Genomic DNA, 23,719 nt, shown 5'->3' on the forward strand with positions numbered 1-23,719 from the left:
GTAATATCAAACTTGCTAATTGTGCCATGTGCATTCATATCCAAATAATTTACATAAATAAAGATTAACAGAGGTTCCAACACTAACTTCTAGGCGCCCCAATAATCATAGGCCTTTCATCGGAGAATCTTCTACTATTCCCTTTACTTCCTTTTGTCAAGCCAATTCTGAATCCAGAATTTCTATCCTTGGTTCCTTAAGGTTGTTATAGCCAGGGGTGGAAATGTGGACACCTCTCCTCAAATAGCCTCTGACAACCAAGTCCAGCTTCTGGCCTTCATGTGAAGCTTAGCTATTAATCCGGGCAGAACCATTTCTACTGACCAGAGAGGGGAAAAGGAAGGTTACTGGTGCCTTAAAACCAGTCACTTCAGGCAAATGGGGCTCGTCAGCCATGGTTGGCAGCTCATTTGGGAGAAGGTAAACCCTGATTTCAAACCTCCGCTGAAGGCAGTCCTACATTGAGTTCAAAACTGACTGGCAACTCCTAAGACGCAGCTGGTACCATGGATGTCCAGTCCCTATATACTTCCATCCCCTATCAGGAAGGTCTCAAAGCTCTCCGCTTCTTTTTGGATTCCAGACCTAATCAGTTCCCCTCTACCACCACTCTGCTCCGTCTAGCGGAATTAGTCCTTACTCTTAATAATTTCTCCTTTGGTTCCTCCCACTTCCTCCAAACTAAAGGTGCAGCTATGGGCACCCATATGGGTCCTAGCTACGCCTGCCTTTTTGTTGGCTTTGTGGAACAATCTATGTTCCAAACCTATTCTGGTATCTGTCCCCCACTTTTCCTTCGCTACCTCAACGACTGCATTGGCGTTGCTTCCTGCACGCATGCTGAGCTCGTTGACTTCATTAACTTTGCCTCCAACTTTCACCCTGCCCTCAAGTTTACGGGGTCCATTTCCGACACTTCCCTCCCCTTTCTAGATCCTTCTGTCTCTATCTCTGGAGACAGCTTATCCACTAATGTCAACTATAAGCCTACTGACTCTCACAGCTATCTGGACTATTCCTCTTCTCACCCTGTCTCTTGCAAAAATGCCATCCCCTTCTCACAATTCCTCCGTCTCCGCCACATCTGCTCTCAGGATGAGGCTTTTCATTCCAGGACGAGGGAGATGTCCTCCTTTTTTAAAGAAAGGGGCTTCCCTTCCTCCACCATCAACTCTGCTCTCAAACGCATCTCCCCCATTTCACGCACATCTGCTCTCACCCCGTCCTCCCGCCATCGCACTAGGAATAGGGTTCCCCTGGATCTCACCTACCACCCCACCAGCCTCCGGGTCCAACATATTATTCTCTGTAACTTCCACCACCTCCAACAGGATCCCACCACTAAGCGCATCTTTCCCTTCCCCCCCTCTGCTTTCCGGAGGGATCGCTCCCTACGCGACTCCCTTGTCCATTCGTTCCCCCCATCCCTCCCCACTGATCTCCCTCCTGGCACTTATCCTTGTAAGCGGAACAAGTGCTACACATGCCCTTACACTTCCTCCCTTACCACCATTCAGGGCTCCAGACAGTCCTTCCAGGTGAGGCGACACTTCACCTGTGAGTCGGCTGGGGTGATATACTAGGTCCGGTGCTCCCGATGTATATTGGCGAGACCCGACGCAAACTGGGAGATCGTTTTGCTGAACACCTACGCTCTGTCCACCAGAGAAAGCAGGATCTCCCAGTGGCCACACATTTTAATTCCACATCCCATTCCCATTCTGATATGTCTATCCATGGCCTCCTCTACTGTAAAGATGAAGCCACATTCAGTTTGGAGAAACAACACCCTATATTCCGTCTGGGTAGCCTCCAACCTGATGGCATGAACATTGACTTCTCTAACTTCCGCTAATGCCCCACCTCCCCCTCGTACCCCATCCGTTATTTATTTATATACACACATTCTTTCTCTCTCTCTCCTTTTTCTCCCTCTGTCCCTCTCACTATACCCCTTGCCCATCTTCTGGGTTTTTCCCCCCCTTCCCCTTTTCCTTCTCCCTGGGCCTCCTCTCCCATGATCCTCTAATTACCCTTTTGCCAATCATCTGTCCAGCTCTTGGCTCCATCCCTCCGCCTCCTGTCTTCTCCTATCATTTTGGATCTCCCCCTCCCCCTCCCACTTTCAAATCTCTTACTAGCTCTTCCTTCAGTTAGTCCTGATGAAGGGTCTCGGCCTGAAACGTCGATTGTACCTCTTCCTAGAGATGCTGCCTGGCCTGCTGCGTTCACCAGCAACTTTGATGTGTGTTACCAAAATGTATTGGTCTCTGCCATTCCTTTGGGATCATCAGATGCATAGAGAGGGGGAGCTTGTTACATGGGCTAAGGCTTACTCTCCATATTGTACTGCCCAGGCTTGTGTATCTCGACAGCTGGGATGCAACACCTTGATTGATCCTGACCGATAGAGGCCTTATCTCTTATTCTTACAGTGCCTTGATATCTCTAGGCTGATCTGAAGGTGGAGCTGAGTGGTGATGGCACTAACCAGCAACTTCTTTGTTTGCGTCTTTGGAAACGGCTTTATTTCTATCTTTGATATCTCTTTTTTTCCTTTAAAAGTTTCTTTTGAAGACTCTGACCTGGAGTTACACTTTGACTTCGGTTCTTTGCAGGAATGGGACCCACACTCAGGGCTTCACAACCAGCTGTCTTTCGATATGCCAAGGACGTGGCCTAGAAGACTAGTGCACCTTCATAGTGCCAGATTTTCATGGCTCTGGAGGTGTGCAGGTTCAAGGTCAATTGCCACCAATTGATGTGTCGTGGGAGAACAAGGAAGATTGGAAACAGTAGGTTTGCTGTTGGCTGTGTGCCCAGCAGCACAGAGCTCAGAAAAAGCAATGCAACAGAATTTTAACATCATAAATCAACAAGTTGTTTTGTTATGTCTCCCCTCTCGCTATGAAACGGGGACATCTCTTTCTCCCTTATTAGGGAAAGAGAGAGAGCCTGTGGTATGTCGAATTACTGTGTGAATACGTAATCTTTGGGGTACTGTGTCTGTGTCTTTATTGATGCCTTGCTACATGCTTGAGAGCTTGGTGGAGGCCACCGATGCTTTCTTGCTGGTGGGGCAGCTTAATGTGAAAAAGAGTAAGGAGCTGGTGGTAGACCTGAGGAGAGCTAAGGTACCGGTGACCCCTGTTTCCATCCAGGGGGTCAGTGTGGACATGGTGGAGGATTACAAATACCTGGGGATACGAATTGACAATAAACTGGACTGGTCAAAGAACACTGAGCCTGTCTACAAGAAGGATCAGAGCCGTCTCTATTTCCTGAGGTCCTTTAACATCTGCCGGATGATGCTGAGGATGTTCTACGAGTCTGTCGTAGCCAGTGCTATCATGTTTGCTGTTGTGTGCTGGGGCAGCAGGCTGAGGGTAGCAGACACCAACAGAATCAACAAACTCATTCGTAAGGCCAGTGATGTTGTGGGGATGGAACTGGACTCTTTCACGGTGGTATCTGAAAAGAGGATGCTGTCTAAGTTGCATGCCATCTTGGACAATGTCTCCCACCCACTACATAATGTACTGGTTGGGCACAGGAGTACATTCAGCCAGAGATTCATTCCACCGAGATGTAGCACAGAGCGTCATAGGAAGTCATTCCTGCCTGTGGCCATCAAACTTTACAACTCCTCCCTTGGAGGGTCAGACACCCTGAGCCAATAGGCTGGTCCTGGACTTATTTCATAATTTACTGGCATAATTTACATATTACTATTTAACTATTTATGGTTCTATTACTATTTACTACTTATGGTGCAACTGTAATGAAAACCAATTTCCCCCAGGATCAATAAAGTATGACTATGACTATGACTACTATCATGGAGGAACGACCTTTAAATGTTACTACACCCTTAGTTTCATTGTCAGCAGTCTTGTTGATATCCACATAAGCTAATCAATAATATAAAAAAAAGGTACCAAAAGGTTCTTCAGATATATATGGATATCAGACTGCTGGAAAATGATACTGGGGAGGTAATAATGGGTGACAATGAAACCACAGATGAATAAGTGTTTGAATAAGTATTTTGCATCAGTCTTCGATGTTGAAGATCTCTGGCAGTATGGTGGACGTTCCAAGAGTTATGGGGCATGAAGTATGTCAAGTTATCATAACTAGAGAGAAGGTTCTTGAGAAACTGAAAGGTCTGAAGTTAAGTAAGTCACCCAGACCAGATGGTGTAGTTTTGAAAGAGGTGACTGAAGAGGTCATGGAGGCATTAGTAGTGATCTTATGATCACTAGATTCATGAATGGTTCAAGAAGACTGGAAAGTTGTAAACGTCACTCCACAGAGACAGAGGAAAGGACTCGATGGGCCAGTTAGTCAGACCTCAGTGGGTGGGAAGATGTTGGAATCGATTATTAAGGATGAATTCTCAGGGTACTTGGAGGCACATGATAAAATAGGCTGTAGTCAGCATGATTTCCTCAAGGGAAAATCTTGCCTGACAAATCTATTGGAATTATTTGAAGAAATAACCAACAGGATAGACAAAGGATAATTGGTTGATGTTGTGTACTTGGATTTTCAGAAGGCCTTTGACAAGATGCCACACATGAGGCTGCATAATAAGCTACAAGTCCATGGTATTACAGGAAAGATTCTAGCATGGATAAAGCAATGGCTGATTGGCAGAAGGCAAATAGTGGAAATAAATGGAGCCTTTTTCGACTGGCTGCTGGTGACTAATGGTGTTCCACAGGGGTCTGTGTTGGGACCGATTCTTTTTATCCTATATGTTAATGATTTGGATGATGAAATTGATGGTTTTGTTGCAAAGTTTACAGACAATATGAAGACAGGTGGAGGGGCAGTTAGTTTTGAGGAAATAGTGAGGTTACAGAAGGACTCTGACAGGTTAGGAGAATGGACAAAGAAACAGCAGATGGAATAAAGTGTCAGGAAATGTATGGCCATACATTTTGGTAGAAGAAATGAAAGGATTGACTATTTTCTAAATGGTGTGAGAATACAAAAAAACTGAGGTGCAATGGAACATGGGAGTCCTTGTGCAGGATTCCGTAAAGGTTAATTTTCAGGTTGAGTCTGTGGGGAGAGAGGCAAATGCAATGTTACCATTCATTTCTAGAGGTCTAGAATATAAAAGCAAGGATGTAATGTTGAAAATTTATAAAGCACTGGTGATGTCTCACTTGTACTATTATGAGGAGGTTTGGGACCTTTATTTTTGAAAAGATATGCTGAAACTGGAGAGTGTTCAAAGGAAATTCACAAAAATGATTCCAGGATTGAATGCTTTGTCATATGAAGAGTGCCTGATGGCTCTGGGCCTGTATTCACTAAAATTCAGAAGAATGAGAAGAGAGCTCATTAAAACCTATTGCATGGTTAGAGGCCTTGACAGAGTGGATGTGGAGAGGATGTTTCCTATGGCGCAAGAGCCTAAGACCAGAGGACATAGCCTCAGAATAGAAGGGTGTTCTTTTAGAATGGGGATCGGGAGGAACTTCTTTAGCCAGAGAGTATTGAATCTATGGAATTACTTGCCACCAGCTTTGGAGGCCAAGTCTTTATGTGTCTTTAAGGCAGATGTTGCTAGATTCTTGATTGGTCAGGGCAGGAAGGAATAGGAGAGAAAGCAGGAGATTGGGGATGACAGGAAAATTGGATCAGCCATGACGAAATGGCCTAATTCGGCTCCTTTATCATATAGTCTTATTGTCTTATATTATGGAAGCTAGTGCCCATGATAGAGCTGGCTATGCAGCTCATTTTGATCTCTTGCATTAGCCCATCCCCCACCATACCAGACAGTGATGGGTGATGGAGGCAGTTAGAATGCTCTCTATGGTACCTCTGTAGACATTTGCAAGCTTCTTTGGTGACATACCAAATCTCCTCAAAGTCCCAATGAAATATAGCTGCTTTGTAGTTGTGGCGATATGTTGGGTCCAGGATAGATCCTCAGAGATGTTGACACCCAGAAACCTGAAATTGCTCACTTTTTCCACTCTGGGAACTGGTGTGTGTTCCCTCATCTTACCCTTTCTGAACACCACAGTCAGCTCTTTGGTCTTTCTGACACCGAGTGCAAGGTTGTTGCCGTGACACCATTCAACTAGCTGACATATCTCACTCCTGCATGCTCTCTCATAACCATCTGAAATTCTGCCAACACACGTGTTGTCAGTAAATTTATAGATGTAATTTGAGCTGTGCCTGACCACACTGTCATGGGTGTAGAGGGAGTAGAGTAGTAGACTCAGCACACATCCCTGAGATGTGCCAGTGTTGATTGTCAATGAGGTGGAGGTGTTATTTCCAATCTGCACAGATTGTTGTCTTCCAGTTAGGAAGTTAAGGATCCAATAGAAGAGGCAGGTACAGAGGCCCTGGCTTTGGAGCTTTTTCATCAGAACTGTAGGAATGATTGTGTTAAATGCTGAATTGTAGTCAATAAACAACATTTTGACATAGGTACTAGTATTGTTCAGGTGAAGAGCCAATGCAATTGCATCTGCTATAGACCTATTGTGATGGTAGGAAAATTGCACTGGGTCCAGGTCCTTGCTGAGACAGCAGTTAATTCTAGCCATAACCAACGTCTCAAAATACTTGATACTATTTATTACAAATTACTATAAATTGCACATAGCACATTTAAATGGAGACATCATGTAAAGATTTTTACTCCTCATGTAAATGAAGGATATGTAATAAAGTCAATTAAATTCAATTCAAAATCACAGTAGATATGAGTGCTACTGAACCATAGTCATTAAGGCAGCTCACCCTGCTCTTCCTGGGTATCATACAACCATTAGATTCCTGAACACAAAATAATCTGCAGATGCTGGGGTCAAAGCAACACTCACAATACACTGGAGGAACTCAGCAGGTCGGGCAGCATCCGTGGAAACGTCGACCGATCGTTTCCACGGATGCTGCCCGACCGGTTGAGTTCCATTAGATTCCTGAACTAGCATGGATAACTTTATTGACCACTACTCTGAATTGATTCTACAACCTACAAACTCACTTTCAGGGACTCTTTACAACTCGTGTTTTCAGTATTTATTTTATTTGTGCAGGTTGTCTTCTTTTGCATATTGATTTTTTTTTTGTCCGGCTTTTGTCTGTTTTTAATATTCTTCATAAAATTCTGTTGTACTGCTTTTTTTTCTGTAAATGCCTATAAGAAAATAAATATGTATTTAGTTACATACTGTATATGTACTTTGATAATAAACTGACTTTCAACATTATGCAGTTCTTTATTGATATAATACTTTAAACTAAGAGAATGCTAAGTAGAGAAAAACACATTAGTCAATTAGCTGAACTTGATTCAGGCCAGTTTATATTACCTTTATGTACTAAAGCTATGGAACATCTCTTCTATAGACTAGAAGCTGCCCTGCTAGCTTTTATATTTAATTAAGTCTGGCATGTCAAAATCCTTATCACTCCATGAAAACTACTTGCAGCCATATTATTCAACAAGCAGAACATTACCACAGGGAGTACAATTATTCTTGTTCAACACTCACTAAAGACTTGCATCTGATCCATCAATATAATTCCACGTTTTCCTCTGCCATTGAAGATGACAGCCTGCTGATCTATTGTAGCATGGAAAATGGGTTTCAAGTAAAAGTGTTACCAGGTATCCAATTGAATTCGACATCAGTGAATACAAGGAACTCAAGCTGTCTAATACTGAGTGCAAGAGCTCTAACAGAAAAAGCAAAAAAGAATTTTGCTCAAATTGTAAAGCACATACTGTACATAACCTCTTTTTTCTAACAATATCAAGGCTTTTAAAAATGATAAAAATCCTCTTTTTACACTTACTTACAGTATTATATCAGAAAAAGGTTATTAAATGTTCCAGGGTTATTCTTGTAAAATGTAAACAATATTCAGCTTGTTCACAAAATGGCTTATAATGGGATTATATTATGAGCTTTTGCCATTAGTGTTTTCACTGCATTTTCCTTGTTGTGCTAAAGTACCACCGAAAGATTCATACTGTAGCCATGAGTGAGGGTGGTGAAGATTTAATTTAAAATTACTATAACTTGTATGAGACCATCGCGGTAGCATAGCGGCTAGTGGAACACTAGTACACCTCGGAATGTTTAGAGTTCAGAGTTCAATTCCAGCACCATCTGTAAGTTGTTTGTACTTTCTCCCTATGACTATGTGGGTTTCCTCTGGGTGCTCTGGTTTCCACTCACAGTCCAAAGGCATACAAGTTAGTAGCTAAATTGTCCTGTGATTAGTTTATTAATTGGCCATCCCATTCAAAAATTCCACATGGTGCTTCAAATGTCTCACAGGGGTACAGTTTTAAGTTTCTTTTTTTACCTTTATTTTCAGAGATAATGAAAATAATGTTACCTGAAAAGTTGATACTTAATTGGAAAGAGTTTTGTTGCCCTGAATTAAAGTTCTTAATTTGATGATGAATAATGCAGATCTAACAAAGTTGTCTTGCATTGCTATGAATGGTGTTCTTTTTGTATAAATGTGAAGTTGTTATATCAAACTACAGGCAGCCCAGGGTTCTGTTCCTGAGAACTGTCTGGAAACCAATCCCACCATTTGTCAGAAATATTCTTTGGCTCCACATTAACTTGCTATAATTCCTTCATTTAACAATCACTTTAACACTACCTAAAATTAAACCAATAGAATATACATTGTATCCAGTCATTACTGAATAACTTGGATAAAGCTTTTATTATTACTAGCTTGAAAATGGTTTTAAGAATATAGAGGGGAATATACGTACAGCATGAAGTCATATTTCCATAAGTCAGATCATTCAAAACCTGAGTTCATGTAATGTAGATCGACTTAGTGTTTGCAGGGGGGGGTGGATGATCATCAAGTATCTGGTCCACATGATATCTCCATGTTTGATCTCCAACATCCACAGTGTACATCAGTGGTACAGTTCTTGTAGATATCCTATTGGGTGCCCACTTGTCTTCTCTAAAATCATTGGACTTCCCTTCCAATCTTGAATCTCCTTGCTGCCTCACTTGGCAACTGGCTCAACAGGTTATTCTGCACTTCCCTCCATAGATCTGGTTTCAGGAGGTCTATGTGAGATCTCAGATTTGATTTGTTTGATTTGTTGTCGAATGAACAGAGTTCTGATACACAAAAACAAAGTTGTCCCCCATATGCTGTAGAGAAATGTCTTCCTTGTCCATCGCTTTCATGGACTTCTTGAAGTTTTGGATAAACGTTTCAACTAACCCATTCATTGCTGTGTGGTGAGGAGCTGACTTGAAATGTCTGATGCCATTTTGCTTCATGAACAATCAGAATTCTTCTGACATGTATTGTGGTCTGTTGTCACTCACAATTTGTTCTGGTAAGCCATTTCTGATAAAGATGGTCCTCAGAGCAGAGACAGTCTTTACTGAAGTTGTTGACTTCATGTGTATAACCTCCGGCCACTTTGAATGAGCATCCACAGCAATCAGAAACATTGTCCACGAATGACTAGCAAAGTCAATATGTACTCTTTTCCATGGTGAAAATGGCCACTCCCACAGGTGTAACGGTGACTTTGGGGTGCATTTTGAACTTTTTGGCATCCCAAACAGATTTTGGCCAAGTCTTCGATCTGCTTCTCAAACACCTTCTGATTAGCATTAAGCAGTTGTGACAGCCTTTTGTTAGTGCTGCCTTTATCTGTTGATGTCACACAGAGCTTTGAGTGCCAGACTAGTTGGATTTTTCTTAACCATTCACGTCCAAATAGTGCTGGACCTCCACTTTTCAGTTTGCCTTTGGGAGACATTTTGCCTGTGTTAGTCTTTCACATCTCTGAGGTCTTCTCTAAATTTATCTTATAAAAGTCTGTTGTAGCCTCTGGAATTATGGACAAAGCTGGCCCTGTATCCAGCTCCATTTTCAGATTTACACTGGATCTATTGTAATCCAGATGATTTTGTGACCTGCTTCAGTAATACTATTCTATGCATGACATTTCACCTTTGTCAAACTCTATGTTGTCTGATTCTGTTTGATATTTGATAACTTTATGCATTTACTTAGTTTTGTGTTTGAGACTTTTCACTCGGTTGTGCTTTTTGTATGCTTTGCACATTATCTCTATGTGACCTTGTCTGTGAGACTTGCTGCAGACATTTTCACTGAACCAGCAGTCATTTGCATCATGGGAGGATTTACCACATCAATAACATCTTTGGCTTTTTTCACCATTCAGGGACATTTTGTGCATTTCACATTCTAACCTCCTTTTCTATAGTTCTGCTGCACCCTTTGCTGCAGTCTCTAATGGTATTGCAATGGTTAACTGTTGCTGTTTGGTCCCATAACTGTCACTGCAGTTCATGATATTTTCTGACATTCAGGTTCATACTCGACGCCCAATTGCTGTGTCTGTGCACAAATGTGTATATATTAAATAAAAGCACACATGCGGGAAATGGCTTTAACTGGTATATTCACATTGCAATGAGAGAGAAAAACATAGAAACATAGAAAACCTACAGCACAATACAGGCCCTTTGGCCTACAAAGTTGTGCCGAACATGTCCCTACCTAAGAAATTACTAGGCTTACCCTCAACCCACTATTTTTCTAAGCTCCATGTACCTATCCAAAAGTCTGTCAAAAGACCCTATCGTATCTGCCTCCACCACCATTGCCAGCAGCCCATTCCATGCACTCACCACTCTCTGAGTAAAAAAACTTACCCCTGACATCTCCTCTGTACCTACTCCCCAGCACCTTAAACCTGTGTCCTCTTCTGGCAACCATTTCAGCCCTGGGAAAAAGCCTCTGACTATCCACACGATCAATGCATCTCATCATCTTATACACCACTATCAGCTCACCTCTCATCCTCCGTCGCTCCAAGGAGAAAAGGCCAAGTTCACTCAACCTGTTTTCATAAGTCATCGTCCCCAATCCAAGCAACATCCTTGTAAATCTCCTCTGCACTCTTTCTATGGCTTCCACATTCTTCCTGTAGTGAGGCAACCAGAACTGAGCACAGTACTCCAAGTGGGGTCTGGCCAGGGTCCTATACAGCTGCAACATTACCTCTCTGCTCCTAAATTCAATTCCACGATTAATGAAGGCCAATACACAGTATGCCTTCTTAACCACAGAGTCAATCTGCACAGCTGCTTTGAGCATCCTATGGACTCTGACCCCAAGATCCATCTGATCCTCCACACTGCCAAGAGTCTTACCATTAATACTGTATTCTGCCATCATATTTCACCTACCAAAATGAATCACTTCACACTTATCTGGGTTGAACTCCATCTGCCACTTCTCAGCCCAGTTTTATATCCTATCAATGTCCTGCTGTAACCTTTGACAGCCCTCCACACTATTCACAACACCTCCAACCTTTGTGTCATCAGCAAACTTACTAACCCATTCCTCCATTTCCTCATCCAGGTCATTTATAAAAATCACAAAGAGTAAGGGCTCCAGAACTGATCCCTGAGGCACACCACTGGTCACCAACCTCCATGCAGAAAATGACCTGTCTACAACCACTCTATACCTTCTGTGAGCAGCCAGTTCTGGATCCACAAAGCAATGTCCCCTTGGATCCCACGCCTCCTTACTTTCTCAATAAACCTTGCATGGGGTACCTTATCAAATGCCTTGCTGAAATCCATATACACTACATCTACTTCTCTTTCTTCATCAATGTGTTTAGTCGCATCCTCATAAAATTCAATCAGGCTCGTAAGGCACGACCTGCCCTTGACAAAGCCATGCTGACTATTCCTAATCATAGTATACCTCTCCAAAAGTTCATAAATCCTGCCTCTCAGGGTCTTTTCATCAATTACCAACCACTGAAGTAAGTCTCACTGTTCTATAATTTCCTGGGCTATCTCTATTCCCTTTCTTGAATAAGGGAACAACATCCACAACCTTCCAATCCTCCGGAACCTCTCCTGTCCCTATTGATGATTCAAAGATCATCGCCAGAGGCTCAGCAATCTCCTCCCTTACCTCCCACAATAGCCTGGGGTACTTCTCATCCGGTCCCAGCGACTTATCCAACTTGATGCTTTCCAAAAGCTCCAGCACATCCTCTTTCTTAACATCTGCATGCTCAAGCTTTTCAGTCTGCTGCAAGTCAGCACTACAATCACCAAGAACCTTGTCCATAGTGAATACTGAAGTAAAGTATTCATTAAGTACCTCTGCTATTTCCTCCAGTTCCATACACGCGTTCCCACTGTCACACTTGATAGGTCCTCTTCTTTCACGTTTTATCCTCTTGCTCTTCACATACTTGTAGAATGCTTTGGGGTTTTCCTTAATCCTGCCCACCAAGGCCTTCTCATGGCCCCTTCTGGCTCTCCTAATTTCCTTTTAAAGCTCCTTCCTGTTAACCTTATCCTCTAGAACTCTAACATTAACTAGCTTTCTGAAACTTTTGTAAGGCTTTGCTTCCCTTCTTGACTAGATTTATTACAGTCTTTGTACACCACGGTTCCTGTACCCTACCATAACTTCCCTGTCTCATTGGAATGTACCTATGTAGAACTCCACACAAATATCCCCTGAACATTTGCCACATTTCTTCAGTACTTTTCCTTGAGAACACCTGTTCCCAATTTAAGTTTCCAATTTCCTGCCTGATAGCCTCATAATTCCCCTTACTCCAATTAAACACTTTTCTAACTTGTCTGTTCCTATCTCTCTCCCATGCTATTGTAAAGGAGATAGAATTATGATCACTATCTTCAAAATGCTCTCCTACTGACAGATCTGACACCTGACCAGGTTCATTTCCTAATACCAAATCAAGTTCAGTCTCTCCTTTTGTAGGCTTATCTACATATTTTGTCAAGAAACCTTCCTGAACACACCTAACAAACTCCACCCCATCTAAACCCCTTGCTCTAGGGAGATGCCAATCGATATTTGGGAAATAAAAATCTCCCATCACGACAACTCTGTTATTATTACACCTTTCCAGGATCTGTTTCCCTATCTGCTCCTCAATATTCCTGTTAAAGGAGGGAGCAGGCGATAGCAGCGCGCCGCCCTCCGGTGAAAATGATATTGTATCCATTAAATAGGGGCCGTGGACAATTCTGATTTGATGGAGACAGACGTGAAAGCACAGAAGAACATCTGGAGAAATTTCTGAAATACAGGTTCTCTGCCATTGTTACTGGGTGATCGAGAATCTTCCGGAGGGAAGGCCCTAAAATCCCTGGCTTTGCCTGCTGCTGGCGACCGAGATTGAGGTCGAATCGTTCGGATAGAGATGGTGCTCAGTACTCGGTGTCGGAGGGCTGATCGGAGATTCGAAATTTTCGGACGACTCAGAGTCGGACTGTGGTCGGGCACGGCAGGGAGAGTTTTCTTCCTTCTCCCGTCTGCGTGAGTTGTGGGACATTTGAGAGACTTTGAACTTTTTACTGTGCCATGGACTGTTCTTCATCAAGTTATGGTATTGTTGCACTGTTGTAACTATATGTTATAATTATGTGGTTTTGTTAGTTTTTACAGTCTTGGTCTGTCCTGTGTTTTGTGATATCACACCGGAGAAAATATTGTATCATTTCTTAATGCATGCATTACTAAATGACAATAAAAGAGGACTGCATGTCTTCATAAAATATTGGGCGGCCTATAAGAAACACCCAGTAAAGCCATTGACCCCTTCCTGTTCCTAACCTTCACCCACAGAGACTCTGTAGACAATCCCTCCATGACGTCCACCTTTTCTACAGCTGTGACACTATCTCTGATCAACAGTGCCATGCTCCCACCTCTTTTGCTTCCCTCCCTGTCCTTTCTGAAACATCTAAAACCCGGCCATTGAAGTAACCATTCCTGTCCCTGAGCCATTCAAGTCGCTGTAATGGCCACCACATCATAGCTCCAAGTACTAATCCACGTTCTAAGCTCAACCACTTTGTTCACAATACTCCTTGCATTAAAATAGACACATCTCAAACCATCAGTCTGAGCTCATCCTTTCTCTATCACCTATCCTCCCTCACACACTGTCGCCAAGCTTTCTCTATTTGTGAGCCAACCGCCTCTTCCCCTGTCCCTTCAGTTCGGTTCCCACACCCCAACAATTCTAGTTTAAACTCTCTCCAGTAGTCTTAGCAAACCTCCCTGCCAGGATATTGGTCCTCCTGGGATTCGAGTGTAACCCATCCTTTTTGTACAGGTCACACATGCCCTAAAAGAGGTCCCAACAATCCAGAAATCTGAATCCCTGCCCCCTGCTCCAAACCCTCAGCCACACATTTATCCTCCACCTCATTCTATTCCTATACTCACTGCCGTGTGGCACAGGCAGTAATCCCATGATTACTACTTTTGCAGTCCTGCTTCTCAACTTCCTTCCTAACACCCTGTAGTCTTTTTTCAGGACCTCTTCCCTTTTCCTACCTATGTCATTGTGCTTGTGTAAACAACAGGTCAATAGACGTGTGCAAAAAATAGATCAATACATAGTGCTAAGGGGGTGCCATTGCTCTAAATGAAATAGATTCATACATTACATGAAGAATATCATTAAATTTGAAAAGGTGCAAAAAAGATTTGATGATGTTATCAGCACCAGAGAATTGGAATTATAAAGTGATACCAGATAGGCTAATCTTTTCAAAGGTTCAAAGCAAATTTACTATCAAAGTATGTATACAATAAATACCTCTGAAGTTAGCCTTCCCTACAGTCAATCACAAAGCAAAGAAGAGCGATCAGAATTAGAACACTTCATAAAGTGGAGTTAGAGTCCAGATCTACATCCACGTTGATTAAACCTTGCTTTGGCGCCATCCTCCGACAGCATCAAGAATAAAGAGTTGAGGGTTGAACTTAGAGGATGATAAAATCATGAGAGGCATACATAAGTGTATGGGAAGGCATAGTAGTGTAGTGGCTAGCACAACGCTTTACAGTACAGACCACCCAGGTTCAATTCCCACCGCTGCCTGTAATCAATTTATATGTTCTCTCCGTGACCATGTGAGCTTCCTCCGGGTGCTCCAGTTTCCTCCCACAGTCCAAACACGTACTGGTTGGTTGGTTAACTGTTCATTATAAATTGTCCCGTGACTAATGGGCGGCGCATTTCAAAGAGCCAGATGGGCCAACTCCGTGCTGCATGTCAATAAATTAATAAATAAAATAAAGTGAAAAGTGGCAGTCTTTTCCTTGAGGTAGGAAAATCTAAAACTAGAGAGTATAGATTTAAAGCAAGATGGGAAAGATTTAAAGGGAACCTGAGGGTCAACTTTTTCCACACAGAGGACTATACATATTTGGAATAAGTTGCCAAAGAAAATAGTGGAGGTACAATTCTGACATTTAAAAAAACATTTTGACAAATGCAGGGAAATAGGCTTAACTCAGGCAGACTACTTTGATAGCATAGACAAATTGGAATAAAGGGCTTGTTTCGATGCTGAATAGCTCTAAATTCATTTAATTCTGTAAAGATTAAATTATTCATAAAACCACATTATTATTTGAATATGAGGTATATTAATTAATAAGTTAATCCCCATAGAGTGAATAATAATGATAATGACAGATGTCTGCAGGTGAATTGGAGAAGGTGAATACTAAGGAAGATCGGCAGTTCACACTGTTGGAAGTTCCCTTTCTATATTACAGTTAATTGTTCCCTGTTTTGTATTATACTCCACAGTTTAAATTACAATAATCCAATTGTTTTACTTACCTCATATATTTAAATGATAACACTAAAATGATAATCTGGGATTAAAAAGTTGACCTCAAAATAACAAGAAGGTGGTTCATCTCTTGAATTCTCTACCCAAGAGAATGGTGGAGGCTCTGCTGCTGGGTGCATTAGGAAGATAATTGATCAATGTAAGAAAATAACATTAACATGAAATATCAACTATGATCTTTGTTAGAGTGTTTTTGAAGTTAGCACATGTAGCAAATAACTTTAGCAACTCAATTCAGCCACAGGTCTTCAGATTTGAATATCAACGGTGGATTCAATATAGGATGCAACTCTGAACAGCAGTCCCTAAAATCCGTGAACCAATTTAATTGGGAAACACCACCATTATTTAGAAGACCAGACAATGCTATTTTAGATGTGTGTATATCTGTGGGTCTGTAATATGGGTGCAAAGTGGGAGGTGTGAAGTTTATGTGTAGTTGAAACGAAGCATTGTGGATGAATTGTAAGTATGAAATTATGCTTTGATCTTTAGCACACAAAATGTCATGAAGTGTTGGGTTGAGGAGGCCTTTTTCTTCTGAAAGGGATCTCAAAATGAAGCCTGCTGTGTCTTATTTTGTCGAATAGAGAGATTACTTCAGATCATCTACTGGTACTTCGCTCCAGTGACTTTTCACTTGACAGCAATCTTATTGAACAGCGTAGGGGGCAACATAGCCAACTCCTGGCTATGTTTCTAATGAATATAAGTTTTAAATCTGAAATCACTATTCAGTATTAAACAAAATGAATGCAGGGATATAGAACATTGTATAATCCTGCTATGCTTTTGACAATTCAAAAAAAAAACTAAGTTTGGTGCTTAACAACACAAAATTTGGCAGTTAACATGGGTATAAATTATTTGTGTTAACTGAGACTTTGAGTTCTTTTCAGGCAGCCCTGTGCATTGAAGGTGACTGGCCTCCACCAGTTATGTAGGTTCTGAGGTGGCTATTTGGTGGGAATCACAAATTCTTCCTCAGCGTAGTCATGATGTGCCCATTGGGACAGTAAGATGCACAGTCAGTGAAACAGTTCACTGCTTCCATGTATTACGTACCCCGTAACTGGGTTGGCAAACCAGCAGAAATGGACCACTAGTTGGAGTCTGGTTTAACAGAAACTAATAAAGTTTTATTAAAGAAATAAGTAACACAGTACTCTAATCGTAGGGATATAAATGCAACAGGTTAGCAATGATAAAACACACATGTACACAGAACTAGGGTAATAGGAATCAACCAGGCTCTATCGCAGTCTAGGGGTAAAATGATCAGTCTCAAGTGACGCAGAGTTCAGTTCAGTTTAGTACAGTTCGCAGTAATCGCTGTTGTGCCATTGGAGAGAGAGAGAGAATGCAAATTTTGGTTCAAACAGACCTTTGATGTTCTTCGCAATTAGCTTTTGGGCGGACCCTTTTTTTATGTCTTCTGTGGTCACCGACTGTGACCCCTCCGTTCTGGATACGACCGTTCTTCTGCGGTGAATCCGGCACACAGGCAAGGGCGGACACACACACCAGGTTCCCACCAATCGTACCCTTTTCACCCTGTGCGTCTATGGTCGGTTCCCGCAACCAGACCTCCAAACTTCACCAACTGGTGGGGGCATACCGCTCTTCCAGGGTCTCGTTATCTCGTGATCTCGTGGTGTGTCGTGCATTAGCGAACCTGTTCTTTTTATCCCCCTGCTGGGGTATTGCCTGTCCATCAAACTTCAAACAGTTCAGGTTCAAAGCAACCGATCTGTCAATATTCCGAAATGTGTTTCTTTCTTGTTAATCTCTCTCTTTTCTCTTATTAGCATTTTGAATGTTTCTCCATTGTCTCACTTATCTCTCTCATCAGCATCAATCTTCTGATAACTTGGTTTGTCGTCACACAAGCCATGTGCAAAGTGGATTTATATCACAGGAGTGTCTTCACGTAAACAAACTGTAAACTCTATTTCTGGTCATGATAGCTTAATCATTAATGACATGACTATTCTAATTAAACATAGCTGCAAAGGCTTTATCAGAAGTTTTTTTGTTCCATTTCACAATTAAGAATATTTAATTATAATCAAAAAGTAATGGATTATCCAAGGAAAATTTCATTGTTTAATTACTTCATATTTAGAGTAAAAGACCAGGTTCACAAGTAGATGAAGTGCTTGGAAAACTTCTTTACTTAAAGCAGAAAACCATCATGCATCATACAATATCTTGTATATCATGTTACCAGACTGAAACAAATTTAAATGTGGCTGAAAATTCTCTGAGTAGGTTTCATCAGTCAATTGGTAGTAAGAGCTGCCTTAAACAACGTTACTACAAAACTTCTTATATAATGTGATTGTTACCTATATATATATAGTATAATGAGTCTAAGCTAGTTTTTCACTTCCTAATAAGAAAATGTCAAAGTTGATTACTTGAAGCTTAATATGCTGTCCTGAGAGAATTCATTAATTGATTTGTATTTATAGCAGTGCAAGACATTTTCTATGTATCCAGATTCTGTCTTGTCAACCATAGTGCAATATACACATACAGTATGGACACATACATACATGATACCAGTGCTGTTACCTATGTTCATAAATTTGGTTAGGTACTGTTTGTCAAATAATACAACAGAACTTTATGTAAGAGACAGAACTGCCAAATAAAGAAATTAACCACATGAAAGTATGAAAGCATTGCCACCTACCATTCCAAATTAATAAGCAGACCATAGCAAACCTAAGAAAATGTAAAAGCTAAACTCATATGATGTATGGTCTGGAAAGTTACATCCCATGAAACTGAGGGAGAGCTAGTTAGGTGGATTCAAAATTGACTCACAGGTGGGAAGCAGAGGGTGGTGGGTGAAAGCTGTTTCTGAGAATGGAGGCCGGTGGCTAGTCGTGTGCTACAGTGATCGGTATTGGGATCCTTGTTATTCATTATTTACAGTGCCTGAAAAAATTATTCAACCTCCTTAGAAATTTTCATGTTTTATTGTTTTTCTGTTTTACAACATTGAATAACAGTGGATTTAATTTGTTTTTTTTAACACTGATCAACAAAAAAAGATTATTTCATATCAAAGTGAAAACAAATCTCTACAATGTGATCTAAATAATCACAAATATAAAACACAAATTAATTGATTGTATAAATATTCACCCCTTTCAAGTCATTATTTAATAGATGCATCTTTGGCAGCAATTACAGCTTTGCATTTGTGTGGATAGGTTTCTATCAGCTTTGCACATCTGGACACTGCAATTTATCCCTATTCTTCTTTACAAAACTGCTCAAGCTCTGTCATATTGCACGGGATCATGAGTGAACAGCCCTTTTCAAATCTAGCCACAAATTTTCAATTGGATTGCGGTCTGAACTCTGACTTGGCCATTCCAAGATGTTATATAGGCATCCGTTAGTCTCGTGAGACCATGGATTTGCATCTTGGAAGGTTTCCAGTGCGCAGGCCTGGGCAAGGTTGTATGGAAGACCAGCAGTTGTCCATGCTGCAAGTCTCCCCTCAACACGCCACCGATGTTGTCCAAGGGAAGGGCACTAGGGCCGATACAGTCGTCGCAGAGCAATATGTGGTTAAGTGCCTTGCTCAAAGACACAAAACGCTGCCTCAGCTGAGGCTTGAACTAGTGACCTTCAGATCACTAGACCAACACCTTAACTATATAGCCACGTGCCAACATTCCAAGCTGTTGACTTTGTTATTTTTAAGCCATTTCTGTGTAGCTTTATACTTGAGGTCAATGTCTTGCTGGAAAACAAACCTTCTCCCAAGTTGCAGTTCTCCAGGATTTCCCTATATTTTGCTGCATTCATTTTACCCTCTACCTTCACAAGCCTTCCAGGGCCTGCTGCAATGAAGTATCCCCACAGCATGATGTAACCATCACCATGTTTCATGGCAGGGATGGTGTGTTTTTGCTGATGTGCAGTTTTTGATGATATGCCAAACAAAGTGTTGAGTCTGATGCCTGAAAAACTCAATTTTGTTTTCATCAGACCATAGAACCTTCTAGAACCTTCTTCCACCTGACTTTGGAGTCTTCCACATGCCTCAGGCAAACTCTAGCCAAGATTTCATGTGAGTTTTTTTTTCAACTGTGTCTTTCTTTTTGCCACTCTCCCATAAAACTGCAACTGGTGAAGCACCTGGGCACAGTTGTTGTATGCACAGTCTCTGCCATCTCAGTCACTGAAACTTGTGACTCCTCCAGAGTTGTCATAGGTCTCTTGGTGGCCTACCTCATAAGGCCACTTCAAGCATGGTCACTCAGTTTTTGAGAATGGCCTGCTCCAGGCAGATTTACAGCTGTGCCATATTCTTTCAATTTCTTGATGGTTGACTTAACTGTACTCCAAGAGATATGACATGGAAAATTTCTTGCATCCACCTCCTGACTTGTGCTTTTCAACAGCCTTTTTGTGTGCTTGGAGTGTTCTTTAAATTTCATGGTGTAGTTGTTGCTGTGATACTACCTCACCAGCAGCTGGACCTTCCAGAAACGGGTGTATTTTTACTACAATCAATTGAAACACCTTGACTGCACACAGGTCACCAAAAACAGATCTCCATTCAACTAATTACGTGACTTCTAAAACCATCCGGCTGCACCAGTGACAATTTGGTGTGTCATATTAAAGAGGGTGAATACTTATGCAATCAATTATTTTGTGTTTGATATTTGTATTTAGATCACTTTGTAGAGATCTGTTTTCACTTTGATACAAGGGTGTCTTTTTCTGTTGATCACTGTGAAAAAAAGCAAAATTAAATCCACTGTGATTCAATGTTGTAAAACAATAAAACATGAAAATTTCCAGGGGGTGAATACTTTTTATAGGCACCGTATATAAATGATTTGGATGCAAATTCGCAAGGCTTAATCAGTAGGTTTGTAGGTGACATGAAATTAGGACATCTGATGATAATGAAGAATGTTATTGCAGAATACAAGGGATTTTAATTAGTTATGGAAATGTACTGAGGTTTGACAAATGTGTTTCAGTACAGACAAGTGTGAGGTGTTGCATTTTGCAAAATCAAACCCTTGTAGGACATGAACTATGAAAGATAAGGACACTTGGGAGTGTAATGAAACCAAGGAACCTAAGAGCACAAGTACACAGATCATTGAAAGCAGTATCACAGGTACACAGGGCCTTTTTCATCCTGGCCTTTGAGTTTAGGAGTTTGGACATTATAGTACTGTTGTATCAATCATTGGTGAGGATGCATCTGGAGTACTCTGTACAGTTTTGGTCATCTTATTATAGGAAAGATGTGATTAATCTGGACAGAGTGCAGAAACAATTTACAATGATGTTGAAAGGACTTGAGGGTCTGAGTTATAGGGAGCAGTTGATCAGGCTACCTCTTTATTCTTTGGAACATAAGAGAAAGGGGGGGATTCAATTTAGGGTGAGAGAGGAAAGACAGAAGAGGCCTGATGGGCATTTTTTTTTCCATTCAAAGGGTGCCAAGGATATGGAAAGAGCTGCCAGAGGAAGTCATTGAGGCAGATACATTCGTATAATTTAAGAAGCATTGAGACAGTACTTGGAAGAGTGGCCTAAATGTAGGAAATTGGAACTATCTGTGAGCAATGTGGTCAGCAGGGAGTTGTTGGGCAAAGGGCTTGGATCCATGGTACATAGTTCTGTGACTCCATAACTCTAAGCTGTGAAATAGGTAAATTGATTTATTATTTTTACATGTAACGCCCTGGTTAAGATTTTTACTGCTATGCTGTAGGTATTTCATTTTAGCAGTTCTGTAAGAACAGTCTGTACTACTCTCAGCTTGTTTAGGTTTGAGCTGAGATAGGAAGCTTTGTTATCCAATTTAGGAATGTGGTGTCAGCCAGTCAGAATGGTAGATTTGGGAGGAGTTTCTGGAGGACACAGGTGGAGAGGTCTCTGTTTGCGGGAGCAGGGAAAAGATAGGGGGAAAACGGTGTCTGAGGATGCTGTCCCTGTTGCACAAGGTGCTTTGTGCAGATGAATGGCTTCAAGAAGGAAGAACCAATACTCCCATGGGAGACCCACTTGTTTGAGATGGATTTCGAGCGACGTTCAGAAGGTGGTGTGTGCTTTCACGCAGTCCGAAGGTCCAGCGTGTGAGTGACAGACAAGTTCAAGATGAGCTCCAATTTAAGTGCATATTTGACTGTTTAAGAGTAATGGACCCCTTTTGTTTTTTTTTTCTTTCTTTTATTTAATAACTGTTTGCTTAACTTAACATTCTTAAATATACTTCTTTTTAATGGTATGGAGTGTGCGATCTGTTATTTCTTGCCAGGGCCAGTAAATCACACAGCATCCACACAAACCAGGGATTGGGTGGGCAAAACACCCCAACCTTATAGATTTGGTGGGACCAAAGTAGTATAGACGTACGTAGCCGGAGAAAGGTGGGTTAATCGCCATGGAATCCGGTGGCTGTTAGTGAGATGCCTAGTATAAAGGTGTTTCACACATATACTGAGATGTTATTTTGTATGCCCTCCATTCAGATCATTTCATCACAACATTGCACTGAGGTGGTATAAGAGAAACAATAACAGAATACAGAAGAAAGTGTTACAGTTACAGAGAAAGTGCAGTGCAGGTAGACAATAATGTGCAAGATCCATAATAAGGTAGCATATGATGCCAAACTCCAGTTTATCAAACTAGGGGACCATCAAAAAGCTAAATAACAGCAGGACAGAGGCTGTTCTTGAACCTGATGGTATGTAACTGTACTTCCACACTTTTGTATCATCCACCAAATGGGAGGGAGTAGAAGCGAGGATATCTGGGTTATGCAGTGTCTTTGATTATGTTGGTTGGTTTATAATAAGTGCAGGCAGAGGTCATGGAGGCAGGGCCGGATTCTATGATGTGCTGAGCAAAGTCCACAACCTTGCAGTCAAGTTCTTGCAGTCAAGAGCAGACCAATTGTCACACCACGTTGTGATGCATCCAAATGAGATGTTTTCTATGGCACATCAATAAAAATTGATGAGGGTCAAAGGGGACATGCCAAATTTTTTAAGCCTCCTGAGAAAACAGAAGTACAGTTGAACTTTCTTTGTTATGGCATCTACAAACGTTTGTATATAGTTAGACCAAGACCGGCTATTGGTGACTATTCTGAGGAACTTGAAACTGTCAGTTCTCTGGACCTCAGCATCACTGATGTACACAGGAGCAAGTACAACCCCCCCCCCCACACACACACACACACACACACACCCCTGCCCTTCCTGAACTCAATGATAGCTCTGTTGTTTCATTGATATTGAGGAAAAAGTTGTTGACACGATACCCTGTCACCAGACTTCCTATCTCCTTCCCGTACTCCAGTTCATTGCTGTTTAACGTTCAGCCGACTATAGTGACATCATCTGCAAATTTATAGATGGAGTTGGAGAATAGTGTGACCACACAATTATGAATGTGCAAGAAATAGAGTAGAAAGATCAGTGAAGCTCAGTGGGGAAAAAACTGAATCAATATTACAATAAATTAACAACGGAAGAACCTGCCAGCCCTCATACAAGTGGAGAAGCAAGCTGTTTGAAATTGATGAATTCAATATTGAGTCTAGAGGCTGTCAAAATACGTCCAGGTGAAAGACAAGCTTCTGCTTCTCAGGCTGATATTGAGCTTCGTTAGAAGAGTGCAAAGACCACAGGTAGACAGATCGGAGTGTGAATGGGACAGAGGATTAAGGCTACAGAGAAATGGAAGTTCAAGACTACCCTTTTCAACAAAGTGGTGACCATTCCAAATTTAATTTCTCTATTATGAACACCAAACATCAAATAGATTGATGGTTAAGGCAAATGGAAATGCAGTTATTCATAACAATCTCCATCACAGAAAAGATGTCTGTGTTTATGATTGAGGGTGATATTTCCTTTCAAGATTTCTCCTTACCTTGAACCAGTAAGCCGAAACAATGGAGATGAAGCTGTTGTTACAGT

This window comes from Mobula birostris, chromosome 7 (assembly GCF_030028105.1).
Source record: "Mobula birostris isolate sMobBir1 chromosome 7, sMobBir1.hap1, whole genome shotgun sequence".
In the NCBI taxonomy this organism is placed as follows: domain Eukaryota; kingdom Metazoa; phylum Chordata; class Chondrichthyes; order Myliobatiformes; family Myliobatidae; genus Mobula; species Mobula birostris.